Source organism: Cebus imitator, unplaced genomic scaffold (genome assembly GCF_001604975.1).
Source record: "Cebus imitator isolate Cc_AM_T3 unplaced genomic scaffold, Cebus_imitator-1.0 Scaffold279, whole genome shotgun sequence".
Classification (NCBI taxonomy): domain Eukaryota; kingdom Metazoa; phylum Chordata; class Mammalia; order Primates; family Cebidae; genus Cebus; species Cebus imitator.
In genome coordinates, this window is record NW_016107594.1 from 3,862,424 (window position 1) to 3,875,045 (window position 12,622).

At 53.3% G+C, this 12,622-nt stretch overlaps 1 protein-coding gene across 9 annotated transcripts in view; it reads right to left on the reverse strand.

The window, feature by feature from the left end:
- The window catches only part of ARHGEF10 (Rho guanine nucleotide exchange factor 10), a 120,496-nt gene extending 110,037 nt beyond the window's left edge, over positions 1-10,459 (reverse strand). For all 9 annotated transcript variants that reach the window (XM_017501129.2, XM_017501132.2, XM_037728724.1 and 6 more), the window contains exon 1: positions 10,389-10,459. The gene's annotated coding sequence lies outside the window, so the exon portion shown is untranslated. The remainder of the gene's footprint in view (positions 1-10,388) is intronic.
- Positions 10,460-12,622: the final 2,163 nt, after the last annotated feature.

The window sequence follows — 12,622 nt, forward strand, 5'->3', positions numbered from 1 at the left end:
GCTGGTGTCCGAGGACAGAGCCCAGAAGTGTGGGGCCAAGGCCGGGTGAGTGACTGGTGTCCGAGGACAGAGCCTAGAAGCGTGGGGCCAGGGCCAGGTGAGTGGCTGGTGTCTGAGGACACAGTCCAGAAGTGTGGGGCCAGGGCTGGGTGAGTGACTGGTGTCTGAGGCTGTGTGGCCTCTCGACATCCCACCCTGACCCACCACGGGAGCCAGGAACTCCCCCGCAGCCCCAGCAGTCTGCACCCAATCAATTTCATACTCGTAAGGTTCCAAGTCAAGACATAAATCCATGAGGGAGAAACGTAAAAGGACGCGAGGTCTACAGCAGGAGTCCTTCCGGAATGTTATGGTTAACTCGGCCAAACGCCACAGCGGGCCAAGCACGCCAGCCCTTTCTACTGAACGTCTGCAGAGGTCTGTGAGTAGACTCTGGAAAGCGGATGGATGCATGGATGTACAGAGGGTGGGAGGAAAGGAGGAAAGAGCTTCTTCTCTAAGACTTGGGAGAGCCCTGCTGTCCTGGGTTTCTGTTTTGCAACCAACTGGATTTAGCCTCAGAGCACGGCTGAGACTAAGTTTCAATGCACATGGCACCCAGCAGCCCCTCTCTCCAGGGTCCTCCCTGGGCCTGTGTCTCCAACTCTGCCACCTTCTCACCGTTAAGCTCTGCTCAAGTTGGACTGAGATGATGTCCGTGGGACCTCTCCCCTCCTCTGCACACTCCCAGAAAAGAAAATAATGTGAAAAGAGAAGTAAATACATTCAGTTTCACAAGGGCTAGCATAAAATGGTCAGTTACGAGCTACTAACCGGGACAGAATCAACCTGCCCGGGCCCAGAACAGGTGTGCCCTTCTCTGCCCCATGTGCTGAGGAGGGGACAAGCAGCCCCGACCCACTACCACAGTTTCCACTCGCCGGCCAGAGCTGCCAGCGCCACCAGAGTCCACCCTGATGGGCGAGGGTGGCATCTGACAGCTGTAGGCTCCAGGCCTCTGCACGCGCTGCTGGCGGCCCAGTCCTGTTCACCCTTCCCCAGGAGGGCTGGGGCTGCACGTGTTTGCCTGTGTCCCCCTCTCTAGTGTTCCCCAAACAGGAGTGGTCAGTGGGGGCTCCCAGCTACCCCGACATGGCTCCCCAGCAATGTTGCGTGCCGTACACTCGGGGAGTGGTCACTGTCACAGTGGAGGCTGAGGTGCACGGTGCCAGTTAAGACTCCCTCCCAAGGAGGCGGCACAGGAAGCTGGGACGGGGGTCAGCAACCAGGGGGGCTTCCTAAGGAAGGGAGCGGGGCCAGGATCTGTGGGAAAGGAGACCGCCTGCTGGAAAGGACCCAGGGAGCAAGCCGGGCTGGGCATGAGGGCAGCGGTGGCCTGGGGGCTGCCCGGGGCTTGGTGTGGATCAGGGGCTGACATGGGGCTGGAAAGAGGCCAGAGAGCATGGGAGGTGTCCCGGGGGTGGGGGTCAGAGGCGGTAACAGGGCGCCAAGGAGGAGCGAGAGGCAGCTGTGACAGCCATAGTCCTGGTGGCCGCAGAGGCAGTGGCTGAAAGCCCCGGGCTGTAGCCTGCCTTTGTCTGTGCCTCTGTCTCTCCCTCTGCCTCTCTCTGCCTCTGTCTCTGCTTCTGTCTGCCTCTGCCTCTGCCTCTGCCTCTGCCTCTGCCTCTGCCTCTGTTTGTCTCTGCCTCTGTCTCTCTGTCCACAGCAAGGGCAGTTGCACATGACCCTCGACACAACCCTGGGGACAATGCGCCCCCACGCTGTGACCCCTCTGGGCATTCATGGATGCTCTACCCCTCAGAACCCTTGAGAGACTCACATGGAGCAGAGCAGTGACTCAGCCGCAGCTGCCCCTCAGACGAGCACCAGCAGAGCGGGGCTGAGGGACCCCCTGAGTAGACTACACTACCCTCAACCCATCGCTGCGCCTCCAGCCCCACAGTCAGAAGCACCACATTCCACAGGCTCCTGTCCCCACACCCGGTCCCCACCCAGCACACACACAGGCTCAGGCACCACCAGCTCGGTCCCCACCCTGCCCTCCTCCCAGCTTGCTGGCTCCCACAGGCAGCCACTGGTAGGGCACCCGCCCAACTCCATCCTGCCATGTGCCATCCTCTAGGCCACTCCTGACCCAGGGCCACAGCCCCATGGTGAGAAGGAGAAAAAGCTGCCTGTCATTGATGTGAAAGTCAACACACTGAAAAATGACTCCATCAGGAGCACCCTGTGCAGGTGCCCAGGAGCAAGCAGTGCACAACCCGCACAGCAGTACATGACCCACACCACAGGGCTCTGCAGTGAGTGCTGACGCCACAAATCCCAATAGCACGGAGCCACCTTTGCATTCCAACTCGATCACAGCTCACTGTGCACACTCCCTCCACAGCTGCCACTGCCCCTCCACAGTAGATATACTGTCCCTCCATAGATGTCACAATGTCCCTGCACGGATGTCACACATCATCCCTCTGCGGCTGTCACACACCATCCCTCCACGGATGTCACACTGTCCCTCCACAGATGTTACACTGTCCCTTCACGGATGTCACGTGCTGTCCCTCCACAGATGTTGCACACTGTCCCTCCACGGCCGTCACACGCCATCCCTGCATGGATATCACACGCCATCCCTCCATGGATGTCACACGCCATCACCATGGATGTCACACGCCATCTCCAAGGATGTTATGTGCTGTCCCTCCATGGATGTCACGCGCCGTCTCCACGGACATCACACGCCATCTCCACGGATGTCACGTACCATCTCTCCATGGTTGTCACATGCTGTCCCTCCACAGATGTCATGCACTGTCCCTCCATGGGCCTTGCTGACCTTGCATTCACCAGTACCCTCTTGCCTTCTGCCCTCCAGCCCTGGCTGACCTGCTGTCCCCAGACATGCTGGGTGAACCACCTCAGGGCTGGCCACACAGATGCTCTTCCTGCCACTGGGAATGAGCTTCTGTGGATATGGGCTCAGCTCATCTCTCAGCTCCATCAGCATTTCAGGCAATTAGCCCATTCCATAGGTGCCCAACCTGCCACGGTTCCTATTCAATTGCAAATCCCTCCTCCTGGCACCTGGTGGCCCTGTTGATGCCGCATTTTCCCACAGCTTCCCATTGTATTACTCACTTTCTTTAACACAAAGATGCCAGCCCTGCCAGGGCAAGCAGATGACCTCTGCGTTCACGCTGTATCGTGGAATGTGAGAGCACTTAGTACTCTGCACATGGTGGGTCCTTTCATGTGCTAAGGACAAGTGGTTCTCTCCGTGTCGTGGGATGTGAGAGTGCTTAGTACTCAGCATGCAGAGGGTCCCTCCAAGTGCTAAGGACAGGCAGTTCTCTCTGTGTCATGGGATGTGAGAGCACTTAGTACTCAGCACGTGGCAGGTCCCTTCACATGCTAAGGACAGCCAGTTCTCTCTGTGCTGTGGGATGTGAGAGTGCTTAGTACTTAGCACGTGGCGGGTCCCTCCAAGCGCTTAGGGCAGGTGGTTCTCTCCATGCCATGGGATGTGAGAGTGCTTAGTACTCAGCACATGGTGGGTCCCTTCATGTGCTAAGGACAGGTGGTTCTCATCATGTCATGGGATGTGAGAGCACTTAGTACTCAGCACGTGGCAGGTCCCTCCAAGCGCTAAGGACAGGTGGTTCTCTCCGTGCCATGGGATGTGAGAGTGCTTAGTACTCAGCACATGGTGGGTCCCTTCATGTGCTAAGGACAGGTGGTTCTCATCATGTCGTGGGATGTGAGAGCACTTAGTACTCAGCACATGGCAGGTCCCTTCAAACGCTAAGGACAGGTGGTTCTTGACACGTCGTGGGATGTGAGAGCGCTTAGTACTCAGCACATTAGGGTCCCTCCAAGCGCTAAGGACAGGCGGTTCTAGCCCTGTCATTGGATGTGAGAGTGCTAAGTACTCAGCAGGTGGTGGGTATGCACAAGACACCCATCTCTTATTAGGTGGTTTCCAGATTTGCCAGTGCTTGTCATATGGCCACGGGTAGATTTTCCCCATGTGTAAATGGTTGTTTCTTTTTTAAGAAGTTATTTTTTTAAGTATAAAAACTTGGTTTAAAAAACACATGAGCACAAAAGGGAACTAAGTCTAAGCCAATAGGGAAAGGCCTCAAGGGACCAAGGAGGTGCCAGCAGGTGTCTGCATGGCCCCGGAGTCTCCTGGCAGCCTGGGTCCTGGACGGATGCCACGTCCACCGAGGACGGCCACCTGAGCCCCATGGGAAATGAGCCACGTGCCACACATGCCTGTGGACAGCACCGGAAATCTCCCGGGACTACAGGTGCGTGCACACGGCTTCCCTCCCTCGCCTTGTCTAATGCTCCTCTTGTCACCAGGAGTCCTTGCCCTCCGGGCCATCTGCTTCTGCAGACAGAACAGAGCAGGGAAGCGGCTCTTTATAGCAAGCAGGAGCTGCCTCCAAACTGCAGCCCTCTGACTGTTGGCAGAGATCACCTCGGAGACTGCACACTGGCAAACACCATCTCTCCAGTACCTATGACTGGCTGCCCAAATATTTTCATCAGCTGGCAAAACGCTGCACCTTTCATTCCTTCCTATGAGATCATGGAGAAACGTGCATGTCTAAACACTTCAGGTGCAGAGCGCCTGCCGCCATCCCAGCAGCCTCCACTGGGCTCGCTGCATCTTCTTCCCCTGCAGACCCTGGATTCGGGATCGCGAAGGAAGAGCTGCGCCCCTGCGCAGCCCCTGGCACCTCTGAGCGCGAGTTTAGACTTTGGCTGCAGCTGGAAACGGGCCCTTTCTACATAACACAGGACAAGAGCTTCCAGAGAAAGGAAATCTCTTCAACCCTGCTCTGCAAGAAGTGCCTCTGCCGGCTGAATGCACAGAGCCCACATGAAGGACATTAAAGCTGCAGCTTCCGTGGAGGCACAGGCAGCCGCGGGACATGGATCAGGGCCCCTCGTGTGGGCGGCCTCCCACGGGCCTGCTGAGTCAAGGGCTTGAGAACAAAGCCTAAGACGACATTCTCATTACTCTTGCAGCAAGTGGACGGGCCAGGGTCAGGGGCTGGCTCCAGCCCTCAGCGGACCTCAAACTGGCCTGGCCCACACAGGGCAACTGCCCACAAGCCGAGCCTCACAGCATGCCACTGGTTCAAGGCTGCTGACCCAGCCAGGCTCAGACTTGCACACACAATGAAGAAGATCCACCAAATTCCTTCCATCATAGCTCACAGCCTCACACAAAACATACTGAACTTCTGAGCCAGCGGTGTCATTCACTCTGGAGCTCTCTGGGTTGCGTCTACATGGCCCACGCAGGTATCCTATTGGGACGACCCAGCTCAGGCCCGAAGTGAGCGCTACTGTGGAGGCTGGGAGCTCTTGGCCTGTTCGGGCTGGCCGGCCACCCCCTCAGGTGCGCTGGAGGCCCTGCCGCCTGCTTCTTCCCCAAAGCTCAAGGCCTTCCAGCCTCTGCTTCCGCTCGCATATGCACTAAATACCACGTTAATTTGTGGAATGTTCTTTTGACTCACTTTGCTCTTGTTCCTTACAGAAAATCAGAAACTGCATTGAAATCACTGCTTTATTTTCCTTTTGGAAAACTAAGCAAGCAATAGAATAAAACAGTAACTGTACACACCCCAGTCTGACAATAAAATAAAACATAAGTGTGCACACCACAGTCTCACAATAGAATAAAACGTAAGTGTGCACGCCACAGTCTCACAATAGAATAAAACGTAAGTGTGCACGCCACAGTCTCACAATAGAATAAAACAGTAAGTATGCATGCCACAGTTTTACCAAAATAGAATTCCCTGGCCTTTCCTATGTAGTCCGCCCTTAATCACCCACATCAATAAGAAGACAAAAGTTCAAAATTCACTTTGAACATCTGTCAAAGTGGATTTCAAATTTTACTTTGAAGTTTTCCTTTTGGTATTTGTATTCCAAAGTAAATGTCCACACTGGTTTCTTACAACATAAGAATAGCGATCACATACAAGTTTAAGTCAGCCTCCCGACAGCTGGACCACAAGCCATCGGACCACAACAGGACAAAGAACGCGACCTCAGCACAGAAGCAAAGCCTATGACTTGCAGGAGCCTGACTTGCTGAAAAGGGGCTTGGCTGTCTGTAGTCATCAGTGGAGAGAGGGTGTTGGGGTTTCACAACCATTCCTCCGGTTTTCTTCATTAAATCCCCAGTTTGAGTCCCCAGGGACTAACTGTCATTAAGATACTGGAGCCCAGAATGGCCAAGATGGTAACTGGCACCTCTGCCAACGCTGATCTAGTCAGACCTGTTCTACGCAGACCGCCATGCATCTGTGCACATGCCTGTAACCACCAACACGCCTCCCCATTGCTCCCTCACAAGGGCCACCACACCAGCCCCAGCTCTGGACACCATATTTTAGTTTACAGAGTTATTTCCCATATCAGAAGGTGAACCATGGGAGAGAAAAACTTTGAATCCAAAGCATTTTAAAAAATATTTTACATCTTTTTCACATCATTTAACAAAAATACAAAATATCAACAATTCCCAGATAGCACTTTCTAAGGGAAGGCATGCTTTAATGATATAACAAAAAGCAGGAAATGGCAATGATGGAAGGAAAGGAATAATACATGATTAAAAATGATGATTTTGGTTGGTCCGAAGGTAGCGAGTTATCTCAATTGACTGTTCACAGTCAGTTACAGACCGAACTCCTTGTTCTACTCTTTCCTCCCTTCTCACTACTGCACTTAGTCAAGTAGTGACTAATCTCAAAAAAATAAAAATTAAAAATGATTATTTTGACTGGGCACATGGTGGCTCACACCTGTAATCCCAGCACTTTGGGAGGCCGCAGTGGGTGGATCACTTGAGGTCCGGAGGTTACAACCAGCCTGGCCAACACGCGAAACCCCATCTCTGCTAAAATACAAAAATTAGCCTGGCGTGGTGGTGCACACCTGGAACCCCTTGTACTCAGGGGGCTGAGGCAGGAGAATCACTGGAACCCAGGAGGCAAAGACTGCAGTGAGCCGAGATCCCACCACTGCACTCTAGCCTGCGTGACAGAGCCAGACTCTATCTCCAAAAAAGAAAACACAAAAAGATCATTTTTACAATCAAAATTTTGAAAACTCACAGAAAACAAATAGAATCATGCCATGCCATGCCATGCCCAGGCCTGGCAACTAGGAAAAGGCTGAAGTGGAATAGAGTGGCAGAAGTGTGTGTATGTGTGTGTCTGTGTGTGTGTATGTGTGTGTGTGTCAGGGTGGGACTGGTGGCAGGGCATTCTCCCAGGGCCCCTTACCACTATGTGTGTGTCTGTGTGTGTGTGTGTATGTGTGTGTGTGTCAGGGTGGGACTGGTGGCAGGGCATTCTCCCAGGGCCCCTTACCACATCTATCCTTCTTACAGGTAATCCTGCCCCTCCCCAGACGGACCTGGGGCGGTGGCCCCATCTGCAACCCAGGCAAGGCCCCCTCCTGGCCAGGGTCATCAAACAGGCCCTCCCCTGCAGCTAGCCCACCGGCCCCTCTGCTCTCCCAACCTCTCAGACCCTTGGCAGCCCCTGGGCCTGGACCACCCCTTCCCACTGCAAAGCTCTCCAGAACTTTCCAACATTATACTCTCAGAAGCCTGGTAGCCTGGTGAAGAGAGAACACTGAAATTCTCCCTCATGGATGACTAACAGCTATGCTTCTCTTCTTTTTTTTTTTTTTTTTTTTTTAAAGACAGAGTCTCACTCTGTTATCCAGGCTGGAGTGCAGTGGCACCATCTCTGCTCACTGCAATCCCTACCTCCCAAGTTGAAGCAATTCTCCTGCCTCAGCCTCCCAAGTAGCTGGGACTACAGGCACCTGCCACCACACCTGGCTAATTTTTGTATTTTTAGTAGAAATGGGTTTCACCATGTTGGCCAGGATAGTCTTGAACTCCTGACCTCGGGTGATCTGCCTGCCTTGGCTTCCCAAAGTGCTGGGATTACAGGGGTGAGCCACCACGCCCGGCCGATGTCCTTCTGTCTTATTTCACACCACTTACCTTTCTACCCAGGCAAACTATAAAAAACACACGCACGAAACACTGAGATTCTCTGAGCATCTCCAGATCCAAGCTGTTCTTTGAATGCTTCCTGCCATGCACTCTGCCGTATGTCTCATTATGATGTTTTCACACCGTTCACAGACTATGACCATCTTTAGTGCATTTTCATTTTGCTCTAATTTATGACAAACATTTTTGGTTTAAGAAGCACTTCCACAGACGATGCCTTCTAGCAACTTCGTAAGTGAGCACCCTGAAGTCTCCTGAGAAGCCTGGACTCACCAGGTCCGGGAAAAGCTTCCCCACTTCAATCCAGGTCTCTAACTCCACACGCTCCACACCACCCAATGCCTCCATCTACAAGTCACACACACACACACACACACACACACACACACACACAAATACACATGAGCACACACACACAAACACAAAAATGCACACATAAACACACACAAATGCACACAAACACCTACATGCACACAAACACACACACACAGAAACACACACATGTACACAAACAAACACATACAAACTGCAGAGGAAAGGCAGCATATCAAAGCACCCAGAAGACAAGTTTCGTTAAATCTGGAGTTAAGCATCAACTTTTAAGTGCATAAAAAGCTATTTTGAATAACTTTTAACTTCATCCCCAACTGTCTACAACTAATGAATTACAAATAGCACCTTATACAAATGACTTTTCTTACTGCTGAGAAGTCATGGAAGTCTTATCTGACTATAAAAAGTTAAAGCATCAGTAACTACCCATGTCAGCCACTAAAGCCAATCGAATAAATGCTGTGAGAGACAGAGGGACAAAGTGTATTTTTTTAAATATACAAAGCGTAAACCTCAGTAATCATCTCTCTCCCAACAAAATTATTTTCTATAAAGCGGGTGTTCAAAACATATTATTAATAACAAGCAGCAGTGAAGTGTTACTTCTTACAGGTTCCACCTATGTGGAAATTAAGTCGCACCTACACAGAATCTACAAGTGACCAGTCCATACTCAGGTTATGGTCAACCAGAGAAAAGAATTAAAACCCATTGCATCTTGAATCAATGAGAATTTTTACTAGTAGCAAAAGTCAGTGACTGGAATCGATATTAGACAGCAGCAAGTTCACCTCCAGCTGCCTGAGAATGTGATCTCCTGGCAACAGTCTGGAGGGGTACTCAGACTTCACCTTCAGTCCCAGGGACCCATGGAGGAGGAGTGTGGCTGGGACAGGCAGGTATGGAGCATGTGGACCGAGGGCAGCTTTCCTCAGACTCTACCTTGGCTTCCTGGGCACCAGCGGGCTGTGGGGTGCAGGGGAGCAGGTGGGGTGCAGGGGGGACAGCTGGGGTGCAGGGGTCAGCTGGGGTACAGGGTGAACAGGTTGGGTGCAGGGGGAACAGCTGGGGTGAGGGGGACAGCTGGGGTATGGGATAACAGCTGAGATGCAAGGGGGAACGAGTGGGGTGCAGGGTGAACAGGTGGGGTGCAGGGGAACAGATGGGATACAGGGGACAGGTGGAGTGCAAGGGAAACAGATGGGGTACAGGATGAACAGGTGGGGTGCGGGAGACAGGTGTGGTGCAGGGGAACAGGTGAGGCATTGAGGGGATAGGTGGGGTGCAGGGGGACGGGTGGGGTGGGGGGACAGCTGAGGTCTGAGGGGACACCTGGGGACTGGGGGACTAGTGGGGGTCAGGGTGAACAGGAGGGTGTGGGGGGATAGGTGAGGTACACAGGGATAGCTGGCGTGCAGGGAACTGGTGGGATGTGGGACAGGCAGGTTGCCGGGGGAACTGACGGGGTGCAGGGGGACAGCTGGGATCCGGGGGACTGGTAGGGTGCAGGGTGAACAGGGGGTTCAGGGGGACAGGCGGAGTACACAGGAACAGCTGGGGCAGGGAGCTGGTGAGGTGGGGGACAAGTGGGGTGCCGGGGAAAGACGCCGGCTTTTCTTACACCTATCCTCCTCTCCATCCAGAGGTGGACCCGTTCGTCCTCTTTACCAAAAAATCCAAGTTACCGCACGACCCCCACACGGCCCCCGCTCGCCCCTCGGTCTCCTTAAGCTGATCGGGGCTCCCTCCTGCCCTTGGAGCCGGGGGTCCCTGCGGCCGGTCCCGACGCCCCCCGCCCAGGCCCGCGCCGTTATCCTGAGGTGCCAGGGGCGCCGCGAAAGGGGGAGCTGCTCGGGGGTCTTAGCCCCTTCCCTGCAACGTCTGTGCCGGGGGTCGGGGGCGCCTCCACCTCGGGGTGGGACCCCGCGACTTCGGGGGAGCCGGGAAGACGTGCAAGTCTCAAAGCAAACCAGAAGCCCGCGGGGCCCGCACTCACCTCGGCGGCCAGGACGCCGCCCGCCGTCCCCTGCCGGCCCCCGCCGTCCCCTGCCGGCCCCCGCCGTCCCCTGCCGGCCCCCGCCGTCCCCTGCCGGCCCCCGCCGTCCCCTGCCGGCCCCCGCCGTCCCCCGCCGTCCCCCACGACCCTGTCCGTCCCTTATCGCGCGCCCGCTGGCGACAGGGATGCGCCCGGCCCCTCCCGCCCGGACGGCCGGCTCCACCCACCACGCTGTCATTGGCGGACCCAGGCCGTGCCGGGCGCCCATTGGTCGCAGCACCTGCCGGTTTCTCGGCCGTGCCCCGCCCACGCGCCCGCGCATTCCTTCGAGGCCACGTGGCCGCCCGCGCTCCCTCCCGCTCCCCAACGCCCCGCCCGGGCTGCGCACGCGTGGGAGGGGGCGCGCGCTGAGGCTCCCGCCCCCGGGTCACAGCCTGCCCCGCGGACCCCTGGGCCCAGCTCCCTTCGGGAGGAGGTGCTGGGCACACCCAGCGCCCTCCCCGCCCCCGGCATCTGTGCCCTCCCCGAGAGCGGCTCCCGGCCCGGAGCTGCGTCCGATGCGGAGGGGCCGCGGGGCAGACCCTAACCCTCCCCCCAGAGCATCGCCTCCCCCCCTGCGGACCCCCCACGCCCCGAGCTGCCCACTCGGGGAGGGGGCGTCGGGACCCCACCCGACCGGTCCCGAGAGACCCCGTCCCGCGGTCCTCAGCTGGCCCTGCCCACAGGGCGTTCCGGGTCTTCAGCGCCAGCTGCCCTGGACCAGCCAAGGCTTGGGCGTTTGGAAATGCGATGACTTCAGCCACGTTTCCGAGGCAGTTTTCGAAGCTTGCTTCTTACCAGGAAGCACTCGTTTTTTTCTGGGACCTTTCCAGTGAATTGGCCCCTTCTGAGTTACTGCAATTGTTTACCTTGAGCGTGCATGTATCTTATACTTTTAAAAAAAGGAAACAGAGTATCCTTATAATTACTATTACAGAAAAACAAAACAAAACAAAACGAGAAAGGAAGACGTTTTTAACCAAGATAACTGAAGGATGTTATTACCTGGTCAACGCATTTAACATATGTGTTCGCGTATGCTGAATTTATATCTATGCCTTCTCCTACCCAAATCTCTGAGTCATAGAAGTAATTTAAAGTCAGCATTTTAGAACTGTCAGACTTCTTAGAGATTTCTAGTCCCTTTCACTTGTTTTATGGAAGAACTAAAAAGACCTATTTGGCATGCTAATAACACGAAATTAATGTAAACATTAAGTACCCTTACGGCTTGTGTGCTCTCGAATAAGTTATTTCCCTGAAAATTCTAGACTGTGTAAAAATCATAGCCAACATGGAAAGACTACAATGGTTGGAAAAATAATCATAGGTAAGGTGATATTTTTTCAGTGTTTTTTATTCACACTTGCCAATTTTATGGAATCAGACTAAGTTATTTTTATGAATTGAAAAAGGTGTTTCCTCTCAGCAACCTTGAGATTAGAAAACTTATTTTAGGTTTCTATTCCTAGGGTTCTCTGGGTACCTTATTCAAAGATCTGTTGCCCAGGCAATTAATGGTCTTGGTCAACAAAAGTAAAAAGGTAAACAGAATTAGTTCTTGTTTATCTAAATACGATGAGAAAATCCTGATACTTGCTACGTTTTCTAAAAAAAGTAGACTAGAGATAAGAGGAAATGATACTGTGTATGGAATAAACAACTAATTTTCTCAATGACTGGAATTGAGCCCCTAAACTCAGGGCAGCCAAGGACACAGCTGAGTAGGGCCACAGGGCAATGCCTTCCAGGCGGGTTGGGCAGAAAAATCCTCTGATTCAGAGCTCCAATAGAACCTGTCTGTCTGCTTTATTCTGGCATTGCTCAGCGATACACCCCTATTTTTGTAAGCCCTGATATGGAAAAGTTGGGATTTTCCATTGTGATTCCCTCTTTGACCCATGGGATGTTTAGGAAAGTTAGGTTTACCTTTGAAATATTTGGGGACTTTTTGGTTTTCTTTTTATTATAACTAAAGTTGAATTCCACTGTGGCGTTAAACCATAATCTATTTTATTTTATTTTCATCGTTTAAGATTTTCAAACACTTGCTTCACGGCCCTACATTGTCTATTTTGGTAAATGTTCCATGAGTGCTTGCTAAGAATGTATTATGCTTTCATTGATATCATGCTCTACATATGTCAGTTAGGTCATATCTGTTACTGGTTTTTTGGGTTTTTTTTTTTTTTTTT